This window comes from Lynx rufus, unplaced genomic scaffold, assembly GCF_022079265.1.
Source record: "Lynx rufus isolate CCGP_SWC_20201006 ecotype Redwood Valley unplaced genomic scaffold, mLynRuf1.p SCAF_19, whole genome shotgun sequence".
NCBI lineage: Eukaryota > Metazoa > Chordata > Mammalia > Carnivora > Felidae > Lynx > Lynx rufus.
Window position 1 is genome coordinate 32,754,662 of NW_025814833.1, and position 21,455 is coordinate 32,776,116.

The following is a 21,455-nucleotide window of genomic DNA, read 5'->3' on the forward strand; positions in this document are numbered from 1 at the left end:
GTGAGAATGAAAGTGATGTATTTCACATTTAAAAAATATAAAAATCATTCAATTCAATAGGCCGTGTCAATTGAGTAAATGAAAAATGCATGGTCATCTCAACCGATGCAGAGAAAGCATTTTGCCAATTTGAACCTTCTTTCAAAACACAAATACTCAGCAAATTATGAACAAAAGGGTACTTTCTCACCATGATAAAGGCAATGTGGAAAACTCACATATAATGTCAGACTCAAGAGTGAAGGACTGAAAGTATTCCCCCTAAGATCGGTGCAATACAAGGACGCCAGTTTTCACTACTGCTATTCAACACTGTATAGGTAGTTCTAGCTAGAGAAGTTAGGCAAGGAATAGAAAGCCATCCAAACTGGAAAGGAAGTCATCCAAACTAGTTCTGTTCAAAGATGACATGATCATATGCAGACAATCCTTTAAAATAAACAAATAAACAGTGTAGCAGAATTCAGGGTCCGTAATCAATACTCCAAAATCAGTTGAGAGGGAATGAGAAATGACGGCTAAATGAGCATTGGATTTTATTTTGAGGCGATGAGAATGTTCTGGAACTAAATAGTAGTGATGGTTGTACAACATTCTAAACATACCAGATATCACTGAATTGTACACTTTAAGATGGTTAAAATTTTATGTTATGTACATGTTACCAGAGTAAAATCAAAGCCAATTCTTGTGAGCCCTGGTCATGGATTTAACTACCCACTTGGACACTTACCAGCTGTGTGATCTTGGGCAAGTGACTGGCCGCCCTAAGTCTCATTCACCATAAATACAAAAATGGGCCTAACAATATTAATCAGGTAGGAATGTTTTAATGATTCAAGATGGTATATGTAACTATAGTACTGACTTGATCATTAACAAATATTTAGTAAGTAGCACTGAAGGCTGGGTGGTGGTAATGGCACCGGCACCATTATAAAAATGGCTTTACTAAAAATAAAAATAAAATAAAATAAAAATGGCTTTACTGGCAATTCCTAAAGCTTAAACTTTGGCCTGGTCAACTAAAACACAAACTAATTAGGTGGTATAATACGTTTATTGATTTCCTGAACAGAAAGTTATACTTTTCCCTGTTTAAAATGAGAGAAAATTAAGATTCTGTGTATTCTTCAAAGATCACTGGAGAGCATGATTATTGATACACTATACAGTATGTTATGGCTGTTTGCCTTAATTGAGAGGAATATATTTCACAAACAACAAAATCAGTAAATAAGTTAGAGATATGCCTTATAATACCTTTTAAATTATAATTTTAAAGCTCTGAAAAGTTATAAAAATAAACTTTATGATCCACGATGGTCCTGATTACTATAGGCAAAGTTATACACCATTAGCTCTGGAGACTTTTTTGTTTAAATCTCAAGGCTTCAAACGGACACTTTTTGAGTATACATCCTAAGTCTTTCAGTTTCCTGGAAGCATTGCTGAAATATTTGAGTGCAAACAATATGTCGGGCACTACAAGGTCCTAGTGCTGAAGATATACCACTAAACAAAAAGAGACATGTCCATACAGTCTACTTAACAAGATAGATATTAAATGAATTGTACCCAAATGTATATTATTACAGTACTTATGAGTGCTATGAAGGAAAATTACAAATGCTAGGAAGGATATGAGTTAACCAGGGAGGTCTAACTAGGCTCTTTTGGTAAAATGATTACTAAGATCCAAACTTAAAAATGAATACAAAACTTAGTACAAAACACTTTGTAACTAATAGTTAAACTGAAATACAAGATTATATAGGTAGTCCTATGACTTGGAGAGTTGTAGAGACATATTAAAACTATAAATAAGAACCAAGTGGAACTTCCAGATATGAAAAACAATATATGAAATTAAAAAATACACTAGATGGCATTAATAATGAAATAGAAACTGCAGAAATAAAGATCAGTAAAAAAGATGACGTAGCAATAGAAACTATACAAACTAAAGCACAGAGAAGAAAAAAAGATGAAAAACTGAACAGAGACATATGAGTTAGGGCCAATTTCAAGTCTTATGATACATGTTTCTTTGGAATCCCAGAAAAGAAAAAGAGATAGAAATTTACATGAAAAAGTATTTGAAGTGGGTGATCCAACTTGGTTACCTAATTTTAACTCTGCCACTAACCGAGTAAGTTATCATTTTGAGGTAAGGAAACTGATTTGCTTGTATAAAGATTGACTTGATATGAATTTTCACAGAGTAACTTTGTATCTTTGTTCAAACTACCCTATGATCCAAAAATTGCACTACCAGGTTATTTGCCCAAAGAATACAACAGTACTGATTCAAAGGGATACATGCACCACGATGTTTATAGCAGCATTATCACAATAGCCGAATTATGGAAAGAGCCCAAGTGTCCATCGACTGATGAATGGATAAAGAAGATGTGGTATATATATAGGTATATGTGTGTGTGTGTATATATATATATATATATATATATATATATATATATATATATACATATTACCTGGCAATCAAAAAGAATGAAATCCTCCCATTTACAACAACATGGATGGAGCTAGAGAGTATTATCCTAAGTGAAATAAGTCAGTCAGAGACAGACAAATACCATAGGATTTTACTCATATTTGAAGTGAATTTAAGACACAATAGAGATGAGCATAGGAGGTAAAAAGAGAGAGGCAAACCATAAAGCAAACTCTTAACTATAGAGAATAAACTGAGGGCTGCTGGAGGGCTACAAACCATAAAACAGACTCTTAGCTATAGAGAATAAACTGAGGGCTGCTGGTGGGGGGATGGGCTAAATGGGTGATGGGCGTTAAGGAGAGCACTTGTTGTGATGAGCCCTGGGTGTTGAATGTAAGTGATGAATCACTAAATTCTACTCCTGAAACTATTATTACACTATAGGTTAACTAACTGGAGTTAAAATAAAAACTTGAAACAAACAAAAAAAGCAAACAGGGGCGCCTGGGTGGCGCAGTCGGTTAAGCGTCCGACTTCAGCCAGGTCACGATCTCGCGGTCCGTGAGTTCGAGCCCCGCGTCAGGCTCTGGGCTGATGGCTCAGAGCCTGGAGCCTGTTTCTGATTCTGTGTCTCCCTCTCTCTCTGCCCCTCCCCCGTTCATGCTCTGTCTCTCTCTGTCCCAAAAATAAATAAACGTTGAAAAAAAAATTTAAAAAAAAAAAAAAGCAAACAAAGATTCTCTTTTCCACCTCTGCCAACAAAATGAGGCCGAGGATGAAACAAGAGAAGAGGATTTCATGAAAACTTGATGGAAAAAAGTAGACAGAACAAGCCATGGGACAAATTCACTTCCAAATATGTTTCATGATAGGGGAGATACTGTCTTTTGATTTTTAAGAAAACAATATAAGCAGCCTGTTAGCAATGATTTCAGCATGCTTCATAAATCAGTCTGGCTTCTCAATTATTCTTTTATTTGAGAAAACAAAATGAAGATAACGATGTTATGTGCTGCCATTTCGAATTTCAAATTTTAAATCAGCCCTAATTAGCAGCATATAAATTTATCCGCTAGTCATTATTATTTCTTCATGTAACCTAATTTTTCCAACATCATCTTTGTCCAAGGTCATTGAATTTCTTGATTATATATTCAGAATTGACATTACTGTTTTAAACACTATTATTGTACAAATTAATTCACATACAGTCTAGATTTACAATTAAATTCACCTTCACATTCCAATTTGTTTTGAAAATTCTTCAGTCAGTAAGATATTTTACTGTAATCCACCAACAGTGATATGGGTATTAATGGACTAATTAAAATAACAATTTGGGAGCCATTGGAGGAAAATGAACTCTATCCAAACCTGATGGCAGAAGGCACTTGAGGTACCATGGTAATCTACCTTGCTTTCCAAACAGGGGAGAAGATTGTTAAATAATCAGTGTTGACAGCAGTAACCTTTAACAAGGTACAGAGCCAGCCTGAGAGTAGAAGCAGAATACAGACATGGCTATGATTTCAGGGAACTCCCAACATCACCCACAAACAATTCCATTCACCAATGACTGCGTCCCCAAACTCCTCTATTGGAGAATTTCTCCTTTAGTTTAATTAAGGCTTTGGAGCCTTTTAAAACACTAATCCTTCTGAAAGAAGTCATGCTTAATGTATTTCTTTTCCATGAAGAAAATTCCCTGGCAAGTAAAACTAATAACTCATTGCTTTGCTATACACAGCATTGATTTTTCCAACTTTATTGAGATGTAATTGACATATAACATGTAAGTTTAAGGTGTACAGCGTGATGATTTGTTATATGTATATTGCAAAATGATTACCACAATAAGGTCAATTAAGACATAGATCAACTCAACGTGATTTTTTTTGGTAATGAAAATTTTTGAGATCTACTCTCCTGAAGCTTAATCCTTCTGACGGTGTTAATCATATCCTTTCCCAAGAACAGAGCTAGATAAAGAGAAGCGGAAAACTAAGTATTCTGAGATCCAAGCAAAGGAGACTGGGCCCAAAAAGTAAATGGGAGACCAGAGATGCCAGAAACAAATCGAGTCTTCACTTCCAAATGAGCTGTTTCTCAAAAGAGGAATCAACAAGTCATCAAGGCACAGAGCGAGTTTCATTTTGGGTCAAGCCTAGTGCTATGAGTTTGCTTTCAGAATGAGAGAAGGAGGGATCTAACTCACACTGGACACCTAATGTGTGTCAAATATTGTGGTACACACTTAGTTATAAAAGTTTTACTCCTAAAGGCTAAAATGAGAGAGAGAAATTAAGAAGCTACTGAAATAGTCCCTGTCCCAAACAATAAAACAACAAACAAAAACAACCCCTCCCCCCCAAATAACAAGCACCTGAAGTGTGGCAGGGGTAGTGAAGGATTGATTTCAATTTGATCTAACGTGGTGACTGGCTGGATATGGAGAGATGAAAACAGAGGAAGGAAGGACGAGTATCAGGTTTTATTTGGAAGACTAAGCAAGAAAAACTGGCAACATTAACCTTCTCGGAACTGTAAGAGTCAGTGTGTGTTACGTAGGAAGCAGTGAATTCAGAATGGTTGAGTTTTGTTTCAGTTACCTATGTATTCAGTTGGAGATACTTGGAGTTTAGAAAAGAGATCTTAAATTCAGATAAACATGGACAAAACCTGGTGAATAGATGATTTGTGGAAAAGATGATGAATATGATGAGGACTCTGGTCCAACCTCTAGGAAACAACATTTTATTTTATATTACCTCCAACAATTATATATACTACAAAATACTCACAAGAAGTATATTACTATATCATTGACTATATTCCCTATGCTGTACTTGTCATCCCTGTGACTTTTATTTTATAAGTGGAAGTTTGTACCTCTTAATCTCCTTCACCCATTTTTCCATCCCCCACCGCACTCCCTCTGTCAACCACCAGTTTGTTTTCTATTTTTATGACTCTGTTTCTCTCTTTTTTTGTTATTGTAGTTGGTATAGTTTAATTTGTTTTTTAGATTCCACACATAAGTGAAATCCTACAGTATTTGGCCTTCTCTGTCTGACTTATTTCACTTAGCGTGATACCCTCTAGTCCCATTCATGTTGTCAAGAATGGCAAGATTTCATTATTTTTTATGGCTGGGTACTATTCCATGGTATATACCACATCTTCTTTATCTATTAGTCTGTTGATAGAAATAACATTTTAAACACAGGCAAGGAAGAAGTTTCAGTGAAAGAAATCGAGGAAGAGCATACAGTGATATAAAAGGAGTATAGGAAGAGACTAATTTTATGTAAACCAAAGGAAGCGTGTTTCAGGAAAGGAATAATCCACATTGACATTTGAGAGAACATTATTCAACGTAGAGTGATGGAAGCAGAAGCCAGATTTAAGTATGCTGAGGAATGAATGCAATGAAAAAAGGAAATTAACGCTTTCTAGAAGCTTGGATGAGAAGGGAAGGAAAGGAAAAATAAAGGATCAAATAAATTTTTTATTTGTTTTTGTTTTTTGTTTAAGATTGGGAAATTGGCATTTTAAAAGAAGGAGAAAACAGAAAAGTCTGAGTATGTGGGGAAAAGAAGAGATAATTGATTCCCAGAGGCATGAGAAGGGAAGGAAATTCAAAGTACAGGTTGAATGGCAGTATGTTTTTTTAAGTTTATTTATTTATTTATTTTGAGAAAGAGAGAGAGAGAAAGAGAGGGAAAGAGACAGAGACAGAGACAGAGACAGAGAGAAAGAAAATAAATGAGGGAGGGGCAGAGAGAGGAGAGACAGAATCCCAAGCAGGCTCTGTGCCATCAGATGCACCCGACATGGGGCTCAAACTCACAAACTGTGAGATCATGACCTGAGCTGAGATCAAGACTCGGCACTTAACTGACTCGGCCACCCAGGCGCCCTTGAATGGCATTATCTTATTCTGAGAATAGAAGAAAAGAGAAAATGGCTGGTAAGTGTGGATACACAAGGCTTGTAGATGGGAAGTCAGGAAATTGATGAAGTAGAATAATAGGCCTGAGAAAGATAAAGAAAGTTTCAAATGGTTTCAAAGAGGGTGCCAGATTGACTCATCAACCCCAATTCTTCACCTTTCCCTGCATCCACACTTTTGTCACTGATGAGTGCAAAAGGTACATTGTCACTCCTTGATTTGGGGCTTGGCCTTGTGACTTGCTGTGGCCAAGAAAATAGGGCAGAAGTAACAGTATGCCTGTTCTGACCCTATAACTCAAGAGGACTCACATGTTTTTGCTTGCCCTCCTGTGCCTCTGCAATGAGCATGAGAAGAAAGTCCTCAGGATAGCTGTTCACCCTTCAACCTGGGCCCCAGAAGGAAACCCATTGAGCAGAACTTCCCCAGCTGCTACACCACTGAAGCCCGAGACGCCAAGCCAACCTACAGGTTCATGAGAATTAATGATAACGTTAAGCCACAGTTTGGACGAGGATCGTTATACATTATTACGGTGGCAATATTTAACACACACAAGAGATGGACCAGAGGTAAGAAAACAGATGCCTCTTATGTATCCCAAATGAGATTAGGAAGAAGAGAGATAGAAAAGAGAATTAAAGGGGGCAGCAAAGCTCAGACAACTTAAGAAACTTCCCCGATGTTGTAGACAACCAAATTATGAAACTAATTCTGGAACTCAGGACTGTCTGATTCCAACTCCAGGTTCCTTTTGACCTACCAATCTGCATGCCTGAGAAGCATGGTCTCAGCAGTGTCGGTACCACCTACCTAAAGAATTATGAATGGAGATGAACTTGGACCAGTATTTAAAAATACAGGCATCAGGAAGCAAAACTTATATCCTAAGGCTAGTCATGTATGAAGAAGTACAATTTTATACCACGTACTGGCTTTCTGGGGGGGGGGTCCCAAATTCCTCTTTAGGCACGTTAAAAAAATGATGATAGGGTGGGCATGTCAGAAAGAGTCTTTGGAAATAGAGCCAGGTTTGAATTGCATATATGCAATTTACTTGCTATGTAAACTTCAGCAATTCACTTGAATCTCTTTGCACTTCATTTCCTCATATGTAAAATAAACAAAATTGACCTTGCTGGTTTGTTCAAGGGATTTTTATTAACTTAATTAGGCACCTTTTTCCTTAGTAGATACTCAATAAAGGTTAGCTCCCTCCTGCTTCTTATCACAAGGGCACTGGCATCTATACCTAATGCACCCTTGTACACAGGAATTGGAGTGCAACAACAACAAAACAGGGTTCCTCTAGACCTGAAGTTGTCAGAAGTTTTTACACAACAAAAATTTCTTTCAAGAGCAACACCCAAAACTACTGCCTACTAGCCTTTATTATAAATATATATATTGTTCCCCTATTATTTCATATTTTTTCCTCCAAATGTATCTTTACTCGGTTTCCAATTTTTTAATGAATTCATGTGCCACTTTCCCTACTACCTCATAGTATTTTGTCCAGGCTAGATAATAGGCAAGGTGAGTGATGGACAGGGGAAGAATCCCATCTCCCCTGCGGCCTAAATCCTGCCCTATGCCCACCAAAATGGTGGATCCAAACAGTAGAGGAAGAATGTGAAGAGGAATACATTTTATTTATCTCTTCTCTCAGAAATTTTCTTTTTCCCTTCGGTTCAGTAAGGGTCATGCTGAGGGTAAGAGTGGAAGATTACATGGCTTCCCTCTGTGATTTAAACAACAACAACAACAAAAACAAAACTCTACACTTCTCTTCACCTCCCTTTTTACCAGGTTTCCAGAAGAAAAGCAAAAGTGACAGATTAGTACAGTAATCTGTGTGTCACACACAGAAAATAATAATGGTTCTGGGTAGAATAATAATAGTAATAATAGTAATAATAAAAGCTAGGATTTCTCATGTTCCTACAATGTGTCAGATACTACTTTAAGGGCTTTATATGTGTTAATTCATTGAATCCTCATACTAGTATTACTCCTATTTTACAGAAAGGAAAAATGTCTCCAACTATAAGAGTGAATTCATCTATTTTTCCTTGGGGCTCTGTCAGTTTTTGCTTCATGTATCATGATCCCCTGTTGTTAAGTGCATGTCTATTGAAGATTGTTATGTCTTCTTGGAGAATTGACTCTCTTATCATTATGTAATGCTCCTCTTTATCTCTCATAACAGAGAAGGAGGGAGAGGGAGAATTCTAAGCAATGAGGGCTTGAACTCATGAATTGTGAGATCATGACCTGAGCCAAAATCAAGAGTCTGATGTTTAACCGACTGAGCCACCCAGGCGCGCCCATCTGTTTACTTTTAATCTATGTGTGTCCTTATGTTTAAAATGTTTCATATAGAAAACATTAAGTTGAGTTTTGGTTTTTGATCTACTCTGACACTTTCACAATCTCTTTTAATTGGTGTATTTAAGCCACTGATGTTTAAAGTGATTATTAATGTAGTTGGATTAATATGTACATATTTGGTACTATTTTCTATTTGTTGCCCTTGTTCCTGTTTTTGTCTTCCACATTTTGTCTGGTGTTTGTGGTTTTAATCAAGCATTTTGTATTATTCCATTTTCTCTCCTTTCTTTGCACATCAATTATACATCTTTAAAAAAATTTTAGTGGTTGCGTTTGAGTTTGAAATATACATTTAGAAATAATCTAAGTCCACTTTCAAATAACACTATACAATTTCAAATGGGTGGTATGAATACCTTATAATAAAATAATTCTAGTTTCTACCTCCTGTCCCTTGTATCATTATTATCATTCATTTTATGCATACATAAACATACATAAGCATATATACAATCAAGTACATTGCTGCTGTTATTATTTTCAACAAACTATAATCTGTTAGATTATGAAAAAGGAGAAGTTTTAATTTTATCTTCACTTAGTCTCTGATGATCTTCCTTTCTTTATGTAAATCCAGGTTTCTGACATATATTTTTCCTTCTCTCTGAAAAACCTTTCAATATTCCTTGCAAGGCAGACTATTGACAACCAATTCCTTCAATTTTTGTCTGAGAAAGTCTTTATTTTTCTTTACTTTTGAAGGATAATCTCACAGGGAACAGAATTCTAGGTTGGCTCTTTTTTTCTCTCAAAACTTTAAGTATTTCACCCCACTCTCTCTTTTCTTGGTCACAACTATTTTAAAAAGCTTATTTATTTATTTTGAGAGAGACGGAGTGCAAGTGCAGGAGGAGCAGAGAGAGAGGGGGGCAGAGGATCTGAAGTGGGCTCTGTGCTGACAGCAGAGATCCCGGTGTGGGGCTCGAACTCACAAACCATGAGATCATGACCAGAGCCAAAGTGAGACACTTAACTGACTGAGACACCCAGGCACCCCTCTTGGTCACAACTTAAAGCACCCAATAAATAATAGTTTTTATTATATTATCCACATACTAAATGTTTCTTTTTCTTCTCCTGAGATTTGTTTTGAGTAGCTTCTGCAAGTCTGAGCCTTATTTTATCAGCTATAAAAATGGAGTAATAATAATTATCTATCTTATGGGGCTGTTGAGAGGACTGGAACATGGTAGGTGCTCAGTAAACAACTGTTAATACCTAGTTGGTTACAATTATCACCAGAATTTCCAGCAAGGCTCAGACAGGGAAGATGGAAAGCTGTCTCCATGGAGTCAGGATATGAGAGAGAGAGAGAGAGAGACAGAGAGAGAATAGAGAAAGGGAACACTTGGGGACGGATCAAGCCTGAAGAGTCACAACCTACAGTATGTTATTGAACTACAGTCGAGAAAAGAGTATTATCATGAGGAAAGCCTAGATCATAAGCCAAAGAGAGAACAAAGTGGGTTAGATTGAACAGGAAAGGTGAAAAAATCATGATAAGAACAGAATGAATACTGGAAAACAGTAGAAACAAAATTAATTGAGTGTGGAATGTGACTCGTGGCGCAGACAGGAAATCTAATCTGTGACATCGGGCATACAGTGAGATGGTGTTCTTACACACTTGGCTGACTTGGATAGAATATACCTCCTTTAAGACACTGCATGGGTTCTACCAGCCCCACGCTTTGAATATTATGAACCTGGTTTAGTGAACCCCCATGGGTATCAATTCGTCTCATGTTCTATGGGCTTAATGCTTCCAGGATCAAACAACAAAAGTAGTGGTTCACTGGATGCAAAAGGAGGACAACTTTTACCTTATTTATTTATTTATTTATTTATTTCCCAGGTTATATTATATTTTCATATGTACATGCAAATTTTGCAAGTATATATATATGCGTATACACACACACACACACACACACACACACATACATAGAAAGAATACCCTCTGAGTGGGCAGTGAGCTTGGGGCAATTTTGGTTTCTTCCTATGTATGTATGTATGTATGTATGTATGTATGTATTTATTTATTTATATTCAAGTTAGTTAACATACAATGTAGTACTGGTTTCAGGAATATAACCCAGTGATTCATCACTTACATATGACACCCAGTACTCATCCCAACAAGTGCCCTCCTAATGCCCATCACCCATTTAGCCCATCCCCCCACCCACATCCCCTCCAGCAACCCTCAGTCTGTTCTCTGTATTTAGAGTCTCTTATGGTTTGTATCCATCTCTGTTTTTATCTTATTTTTCCTTCCCTTCCCCTATGTTCATCTTTTGTGTTTCTTAACTTCCACATATGAGTGAAATCATATGATATTTGTCTTTCTCTGACTGACTGATTTCACCTAGCATAATACACTCAAATTCCATCTAGGTTGTTGCAAATGGCAAGATTTCATTCTTTCCTTTTTTAAGATTTCATTCTTTTTGGGGCGCCTGGGTGGTTCAGTTGGTTAAGTGTCTGACTGCGGCTCAGGTCATGATCTCACAGTTCGTGGGTTCGAGCACCACGTCGGGCTCTGTGCTGACAGCTCAGAGCCTGGAGTCTGCTTCAGATTCTGTGTCTCCCTTTCTCTCTCCCCTCCCCTGCTCATGCTCTATCTCTCTCAAAAATAAATAAACATTAAAAAATTTAAAAAAAAAGATTTCATTCCTTTTGATCACCAAGTAATATTCCATATATATACATACATATATGTATATATATACATATATATATCTGTACATAATATATATGTAGATATATACATGTATACATATACATATATATATATATATATATATATATATACACACACATATATATATACCACATCTTCTTTATCCATTCATCAGTCGATAGACATTTGGACTCTTTCCATAATTTGGCTATTGTTGTTAGTGCTGCTATAAACATTGGGCTGTGTGTGCCCCTTCACATCAGCATTTTTTTACCCTTTGGATAAATACCTACTAGTGAAATTGCTGGATAATAGGGTAGTTCTATTTTTAATTTTCTAAGGAACCTCCATACTGTTTTCTAGAGTGGCCACACCAGTTTTCATTCCCACCAACAGTGCAAAAGGGTCCCCTTTCTCTGCATCCTTGTCAACATCTGTTGTTGCCTGAGTTGTTAATGTTAGCCATTCTGACAGGTGTGAGGTGGTATCTCGCTGTGGTTTTGATTTGTATTTCCCTGGTGATGAGTGATGTTGAGCATTTTTTCATGTGTCGTTTGGCCATCTGGATGTCTTCTTTGGAGAAGTGTCTATTCATGTCTTTTGCCCATTTCTCCACTGGATTATTTGTTTTCTGGGTGTTGAGTTTGATAAGTTCTTCATAGATTTTGGATACTAACCCTTTATCCAATATGTCATTTGCAAATATCTTCAACATCAAAAAGCCATACATGAGAGGCCCACAGCTAATATCACCCTCAATGGGGACAAACTGAGAACTTTTGTGCTAATGTCAGGAACACGACAGGGAGGTCCACTCTCACCACTGTTGTTCAACATAATACTGGAATTCAGCCTCAGCAATCAGACAACAAAAAGCAATAAAAGGCATACAAATTGGCAAAGAAGAAGTCAAACTTTTCACTCTTCACAGATGACGTGATACTCTGCATGGAAAACCTGAAAGATTGCACCAAAGAAACCTGCCAGAACTATTACATGAATGCAGCAGTCACAGGATATAAAATTAATATACAGAAATCAGTTGCATTTCTATACACTGATAATGAAGCAGCTGAAAGAGAAATAAAGGAATCGACCCTGTTTACAATTGCCCCCAAAACCATAAGATACCTAGGAATAAACCTATCCAAAGAGGAAAAGATCTGCGTGCTTAAAACAATAGAAAGCTTATGAAAGAAACTGAAGAAGACACAAAAAAATGGAAAAACATTCCATGCTTATAGATTGGAAGAACAAATACTGTTATAATGTCTATACTACCCTAAACAATCTACACATTGAATACAATCCCTATCAAAAGAACCAGGCATTCTTCACAGAGCTAGAACAAACAATTCTAAAATTTGTATAGAACCAGTAAAGACCTCGAATAGGCAAAGTAATGTTGAAAAAAGAAAACCAAAGTAGACGTGTCACAATTCCAGTCTTTAAGCTGTATTACAAAGCTATAATCATCAAGACAGTATGGTATTGGCACAAAAACAAACACATAGATCAATGGAACAGAATAGAGAAAAGGACCCACAAAGAATAGAGAAAAGGACCCAGAAAAGGACCCACAAATGTATGGCCAACTAATCTTCAACAAAGCAGGAAACAGTATCCAAAGGAATACAGACAGCCTCTTCAGCGAATGGTGCTTGGAAAAGTGGACAGTAACATGCAGAAGAATGAAACTGGACCACTTTCTTACACCAGACACACACATAAATTCAAAATAGTGGAAAGACCTAAATGTGAGACAGGAAACCATCAAAATCAGAAAGGAGAACACAGACCGCAAGCTCTTTGACTTCAGCCACAGCAACTTCTTACTAGACACGCCTCTGGAGGCAAGGGAAACAAAAGCAAAAATGAACTATTGGAACTTCATCAAGATAAAAATCTTCTGCACGGCGAAGGAAACAATCAACAAAACTAAAAGGCAACTGAGTGTTACTTTATTTAGATCAATGTCTTCAGAAACACTTTCTGTAGTCCCCTAACCTAGCACTCCCTCCATCCCTATCTCAATACTTTAATTTACTCCATATTATTTATGCTTACCAGATGTTTTCTTGTTTATCTTGTTGAATGTGTCTTTTAATTACAACTTATGAAGCTCCATCAGGTTAGGTCTTTGGAGATCTTGTTTGTAACTGTGTATTCCTGGTATAGAACAATGCCTGGTATATAGTGCATTCTCATTATCAGTAACTGCAGAATGATTAAAACATTTCTTAAATTTGTTCTGTAGTCTCATTTCCATGTCTTATTTCCGTCTGTTCCCCTTTCCCTTTTTTTTTAAATGTTTATTTTTATTTTTGAGAGAGAGAGAGACAGAAGGCGAGTGGGTTAGGGGCAGAGAGAGAGGGAGACACAGAATCCGAAGCAGGCTCCACGCTCTGAGCTGTCTGCACAGAGCCCGATGTTGGGCTCGAACCCACAAACCGCGAGATCATGACCTGAGCCGAATTCGGATGCTCAGCCAACCGAGCCACCCGGGTGCCCCTGTTTGTTCCCCTTTTCTGACATTTGTTTCCCCTCCATATTCCTCTGTTGGTGTCCTTTCCCCTCTATGACACCTCACTCACATCTCACTTCTTCTATGTCTTCCTTTATTCTCCAGTCAGAAACAACGTGTCCCACTTAATCTGTTTTATTTGGAATAGCCATTTTTTGCTCTAAGAGAACAATTAGAGGAAAACAAGGGCATCATTTCTGAAGATCATCGCATTCTGTATTGAATCATAAATACTGATGCCAATATCTCTCTTAAGCATAAAATTAGGAGTTGTGCAGAAGTGTGCAGTGTTATCATCTCAATGTCCTCTGTAGTACTTAGCACATTGTGAACTCATAGGAGGCAGTCGAGTATGCTGGTTAAGCATTTAGGTGGTGGAATTGGACAGCACGGATTTAAATCCCACTTGGTAGCTGTATGATCTTCTACGGAACATCTAACCTCAGTGTCCTCCTTTGCAAAATGTGGACAAGTAGTGGTACCTACCTTGTATGGATATGGTGAGGAATACATGTGATCATGCATATGAAATTTTTAGCACAATATCTTACACCATAAACAGGCACTCCATAAATTTTATCTTCCATTGTCATAATCACCATTACTGATATTATGATTGGGAACTCAAATGATTATTGATTCCATTTTATTGTAATAACACTAAACTTTATAGAGTATCTACTTATGTACAATATCCTTTGAAAATAAATATAAAATCCATTTGTAGTAATTAATAAAGTATCACTGACTTAAAAGTGGCAGCTCCTTTTACTATGGAATATGTGTATTTTAAATGGTCTACTGGCACATTTCATAAGAGCATGTTAAAAACATAACAATTGTGTCTTAATTTCGAAGGTTCGGTGTTAATCACAGACCTTCACTTTGGTTTCTCTTCTAACATAACAGCTGTGGCTTAAAGATAAAGATCATTACACTTTTTACCATGACAAGTAACATTAAGTTGTTCACCACTAGTAACAATTATGATGACCTGACTCTTCCATAATACCCTAAAATTTTAAAACAGGGGTATATATCTCCTGAAGTTTATGAGCACTAGTTCGTTCTACAAAGTCTACATTAAAAATGGCATTAGTTTCAAAACTATTTGTAGAAAGAATTATTTTTAGAAAATTTAGCTTTAATTCTCAAGAGTTTGCCAAGGCAGCACTTCTATAACTTCCAAAGAAATCAGTTTTGGCCACCTTCAATGTATGAGTGTGAGACAGTTATGTGTGTGTGTGTGTATGCACGTGTGCACACATGCATTTGTGTATGCGTGTGTTTGTGTGTGTGCTCCAGTATGCCTGTATGTAGAGTCACACTAAATTTGAGTGTGAGAGAAGCATCCATTGGCAAATAAACAAGCATGCATATAAAACATATTGGCAACTTATGAAGATATGCTTACAAACAAGTAACATATGCAACCACCTTCTGGTCATGACATACTGTCCTTCAGTTCTCTTCTTAGGTTAACTGTTACCTCCTTTCAGAAGTCATCACCAGTCACCAGTCACTTCCCACACCCTGCCCCATTCCCTGAGCCATTCTCTTCTTTCCAGGAAGCAATTTCCAAGAAAGTGGGAATTTTCTTTTTTTCCCCTTACTTTGTTCCTAGTTTCTGCTAATAGGTGCTCTGTAGATATTGGTTAAGTGCATTAATATATGCTACTCAGAGATTTAGCTAAGTTAGTGTCCAGTCCAGTGGTTCTCAAACTTAGCTGTGGATATGAAATCACCTGGGAAGCTTTTTAAAAACCTCAGTCATGGGGAACCCTGGAGATTTCATTCAATAGGTCTGTTTTGTTCACTGCTCTTTCCCTAGCCCAGCTGTGGCATATAGCTAGGGTTCAATAAATGGTAAGTAATTGGTATAATCATGACTCATATTATTATGAGTATTTTTCTTTTTTTAAAAGTTTATAGTTTTGAGACAAAGAGCACATGTGCACACGCAACAGAGTGGGGGAACAGGGGAGGGGCAGAGAGGGGCAGAGAGAGGCAGAGAGAGAATCCCAAGCAGTCTCCGAGCTGTCAATGCAGAGCCCGACATGGAGCTCAATCCCACAAACCATGAAATAATGAACTGAGCTGAAATCAAGAGTCAGATTCTTAACCAACCGAGCTTACTCGGGCACCCCTATTATGAGTATTTTCTTGTAGTAACCTTCGACCTCATTCCCTGCCTCCATTTGTTCCCTTGTCCCTAAATTCACACACTCTCGTCCATTTCACTTTCTGTGTTTACCCATAGAATTCTGTTCTGAACTAGGCAAACTAAACAAGGCACTACCATACATAAAAGCAGCCCATCATTCTCTATTTTCTTCAGGATGAAGTCTAAAATCTGGACCCCTCACAAACTGACTCCAGCCTACCTTTCCAACCTTTCCAACACTGAACTTCTCCCAGTACACTAGCCTTTGCATGTTCTATTTCATCACTCTAGAATGTTTTTCCTCCTTTTCCATGTCAAACTCCTTTTATTTATTTTAAGATGTACATCTAACATCACCTCCAGGAACCTCTTCCCAGATTTCCTAGGCTTAGTTAGCATTTAGCACAAAACCATTACATATTAAGAATAGAACTCATGAGAATAAAAGGCACAGCATAGTAAATAAATATAGTTAATGGTATTGTAATAGCATTGTGTGGTAACAGATGGTAGCCACACTTGTGAGCACAGCATAATGTATAGAGTTGTTGAATCGCTATGTTGTATATGTGAAAGTAATGTAACATTGTGTATCAACTCTACTCAAATAAATAGGTTTTTGAAAAGACGCTAAAAAGAACATAAAGGCAAGTATTATTACTTATGCAGTTACAGTATCAGTCATGGTTATTCGGGGGACTTATTTATTTTATTATTTATTTATTTTTAAAATAAACTTTATTTTATTTTTTATTTTATTTATTTTTTTGAGAGAGAGAGAGAGAGCGAGAGGGCAGGAGAAAGACAGAGAGAGAGGGAAACACGGAATCTGAAGCAGGCTCCAGGCTCTGAGCTGTCAGCACAGAGCTGGACACAGGGCTTGAACTCACGAGCTGTGAGATCATGACCCGAGCGGTAGTCAGACCCTTAACCGACTGAGCCACCCAGGCGCCCTGTATTCGTTTATTTTGTAATGAGAAGCGAGAGGCAAACACTTTGAGTGAAGTGAAAATCAAACTTGAACTACTGGGCTAAGGGATTTTCTTTGGTATCTTATCCTCCTACCACCTCTCTAACAAGGTGAAACTCTGAGATTTTTCTTTCAGAGACAATCTCTGTGACCTTTGTGTCAGTCTTTTGTCAGAAGCAGCATTATGACATATCACTTGAGAATAAAAATGGGGTCTTTGAAGCTAGTCCTCCTTGCTGCCTCCCATTCCCTGTGGAGTAGCATGGGCACAACTTTCCCAAAACAACTTGTGGCAGTCACCGTTCTTTTGCTTACTAGCTGTGCGCTCTTGGGCAAGCCATTTTATATCTCCAGGCCTCAGTTTTGTCGTCTGTAAAATTAGAGTAATGAGTAAACAACCGCCCTACCTACTTACAGAGGTTTTGATTTTTAGCCCCCAAATTCCCTAGTTTGAATTTGACTGTGGAGAAGACATCGTTTTTTTTTTTGTTTTTGTTTTTTTTAACAAAGGTAGTCATTGGATCAGAACCAGAAGCTGCATGGTTTAAAGACCCAAGAAATATTCCCAGGAATTGGGGGATTATGTTCACGGCAGTAATTCGAAAATTCTTCTGAGAAAAAGGTGCTCACGGTGCAGGAGTGAGAATGCACAGCTCTTTTGGACTTATGTATGGCCTGACGCAGCAGCTCGAAGCCCCAAACTTTTTGAAGACTTCTCCTTATGTAATAAAATATGATTTAAAAATTCTAACTCCTAATATATCTGTTTTTACTTTAATATAAAGTGCTTTTCCACTCCAAATTTTCAAGGTAACATAGCATTCTAGGAAGTTACTCCGTGTTTATCTTTGAGGGTCATGTCCGGGCATATAAGCGTGTGAAGCCTAGTTTTAATTTGTTATTAGGGCCTGATGCAGAGAAGAAAGGGGCCAAATGTGGTGACCTCTGTGCTGAATTTGGTAAAACTATGTTTTTCCTTGTTCATCTATGGTATCACTTCCTTTGAACATCTAAAGAGCCCTTCCCTTTGCCCTTCATAGAAGGAAAAAGCACAATGCATTAGCACAAAATTATTTGTGTTCTCATGTGATCTGAAAAGCCAACGTGAATCTTCACCTCTTTGGGGCTAGGATTTAAATTAGTGACCTTAGACTTTCAAAGTGAAAGCCCGTACTGACTATGCTCCGGGACAATTCCGGTGGTTTTCCCAATTTGCCATCCGCCCTCCCCCCACTACCTACCCCTGCGGCTGTCTTGAGTGGCGGGCTGAAGAAGCCGGGGAAAGCAATTTCTCAGTCTCGAGGTACTAAAATATACATGCTGACATTCACCACACAAAGACTTTCCACTGATCTTCCATTAAAGCAAAGACCAAGGGCCCCTCATGAAGGATCTTGGCAACAACTATACAGAACCTTCATAAGGCATCCCATTACACTTCCCTGGGGTCACGGCAAAGGAGCTCCCAGGGAGGCATCTGGGCTGCATACGGCACTTGGCTTTGCGTTTCTGCACTGCTGATGCCAATATCTGCACATCTGTCTGAGGGTACGGGATACGAATAATAAAGAGAAGCATCGGGGAAAATCTTGGCACGAACGAAACGTAGGATTCATTTCTTGGAATCTCCCCTTCAACTTAGCACCAAGCAAGCGACTGCTGGGCCCTGGGGTTGGCTGGCTCTGAAATGTTCTGCATATTCAGCAGCACACGTTCCCGTGTGCGGCTCATGCAGGCAGGTGTGCCGGTCTCTCTTTGGTAACCGGCCATCTGTTGAGTACATTTTGGGATGTGGTGTGACGATGCAGCTACGCGATGGCCGATCGTCTCGCGGATCGGAGCGCTGCGTCTGTGCCACTTGACGCTCTGGGGGACTTCCGGGCACGCCTGGACAAGTTCGCTGCTAAGCTGCGCCTCCCCGTCTTGCTGCCTCACCGTAGACTGTCAGGGTGCTCATCTGACGACCGTAAAAGGACTCTCTCTGTGGGTTCCCAAATGAGCTTTTGGAATGCGGCCTATTCGCAAAGGCAACAACTCTCAAGCCATAAACACAGCTTTAGGCGGGATGGTGGAAAAATCAATACAACCTGTTCACGCAGACTCGGATTCCTCACGCCCTTCCCTAAATGCTGTGCAAAGATTATTCCTCCCGGGAACTGCCCTTTTCTTCTTACCAATATGACAAAGCCAGGGGTTCAGACAGTATGGCGAATCTGTAACCAGGACCAACTGTTTGCTAGTCTAAGTAAACTTCTCATGGTGACATTTTCGCATGGCTTTTAAGAAGTGGTCTATGTAAAAAACAAAAACAAAAAAAAACCAAAAAAAAAAAAAACACCAAGGTTTTATTTCTAATTAAAACTAAAGTAATTCCAGGGTTCCTTTTTTTTTTGGATTGCCAAAACACTTGAATCCTGAACTAATTCAAGATCATATTTTTTATTTTATTTTATTTTTATTTTATTTATTTTATTTTATTTTAATTTTATTACTTTATATATAGAGAGAGTGTGTGAGCAAGGGAGAGGGGCAGGGAGAAAGAGAGAATCTTAAGCAGGCTCCACGTTCATTGTGGAGCCCCAAGTGGGGCTCAATCCCATGATCCTGGGATCATGACCTGAGCCTAAGTCAAGAGTCGGACGCTCAGCCGACTCAGCCACCGGGCATCCAGTAAAGAGCATCTTATATGTAGCACTGGTTTTTCGACTCTCCCACTTCCCCTGAGAAGCAAATTCACCTTCATCAGTGTCACAGCCAGCAGTGGTTAGGCTACCGCCACTGAGACGAACGGCAGGGATATGGTTCTTGTTGCCGATAGGGCGAAAAATGCAAGTACTGAGCTTGGTATCTGCGACCACAGCTTTAATCTCCTTCACTCAGTGACTTTGTACAGTGCTACCTCCATGCTTTCACTCATCATTTTTGAAACTGTAACGTGGAAAGGTGCCTGGAACCTAGTAGGCATTACGTGAATGTTCCTGAATATTCTTCCCCTCATTCTGCCCATCTGGCCCATCTATCATTTTTTAATTCAGCTTCCATCTCCTTTGTGAGAGTCTGTTATTACTAATACAACTTGTATAGCTCCACAGGTTAAAAAATATAACATCTGTTTTATCTTCATAAAAACTCTAAAGGTAGTCTTGTTTTCTCTACATTACATAAGAGGAAACTCAGGTTCAGAGAGTGAAGTAACTGGTCATGTTCATATAGCTAAATTGCAGAGATGAAAATTGCCTAACTAAAAAAGAAGAAAAGGCACATACAGTCAATGATCCTAAGAACTACTCAGAACTTGGGGATAAAGATTTGACTTCTACATTTTATTTCTTTACTTCTTTCTGACATAAGTGTGCTGTATGTTTTTTTAAAAAATTGACAAATGCCTAGATTTTTAACAAGTTTATTTATTTTGAGAGACAGAGAGAGAGAGAGAGAGAACGCAAGCGTGGTAGGAGCAGACAGAGGGTGAGAGCGAATCCCAAGCATGCTCCCCACTGTCTGCACAGCCCAACTTGGGGCTCAAACTGACGAACTTCAAGATCATAACCTGAGCCAAAGTCGGAGGCTTAACCCACAGAGCCACCCAGGCACCCCCACTCCTAGATTATTTTTAGTGAATGACTAAAACAAGCCTTTACTTCTTTCCCTCTGAATACACAACTGAAGAGGTCCAAAGATCTCACAACTGTGAGATCCAAAGGTCATGTCATATCACATGACTTGTTTTCTAAATTTCTCTTGTATTTTCTCATTTCCTCGTTCTTCTCCCAGATCACCAGCCCACCTGTTTGCAGTGTTGGAGAAGCATGTTTGCTGCTGTTGTCAACTAACAACAATTAAAAATTTTAGGAAAAGAAGCCTTTTCATTGCACTTCAGTCTGTCTCCACAAACAAACAAACAAACAAACAAAACAAAACACAAAGTTGTGTGTCATGATTGCCCTTGAACAAGGAAAGAGCCAAACTGGCTTTGGCAATGGTCGTGTCCTGATGTAGAGATCAGGATATCTGCCCAGTTTGCTCCTTATCTCCCTTCTGCTTTCACAGCAGATAAAGCTGAGAAGACATATACTACAAACTCATCAAGGGAAAATGAACAGACCAATGAGATGGAAACTACTCCACTGGAAAATACGGATGGAATAAAGTTATAACTTCTGGAAACTGATGCCAACCTCTAAATCCAGGAGGGAAAAAACAAGACAAACCATTAATGTGCAAAGCAGACTTCTAAGGGATAATTGAGTGCGTTGCAGTACAGAGGTGCTGGAAAATCAGAGGAAAGTCTTCACTACTCATTTTCTGAG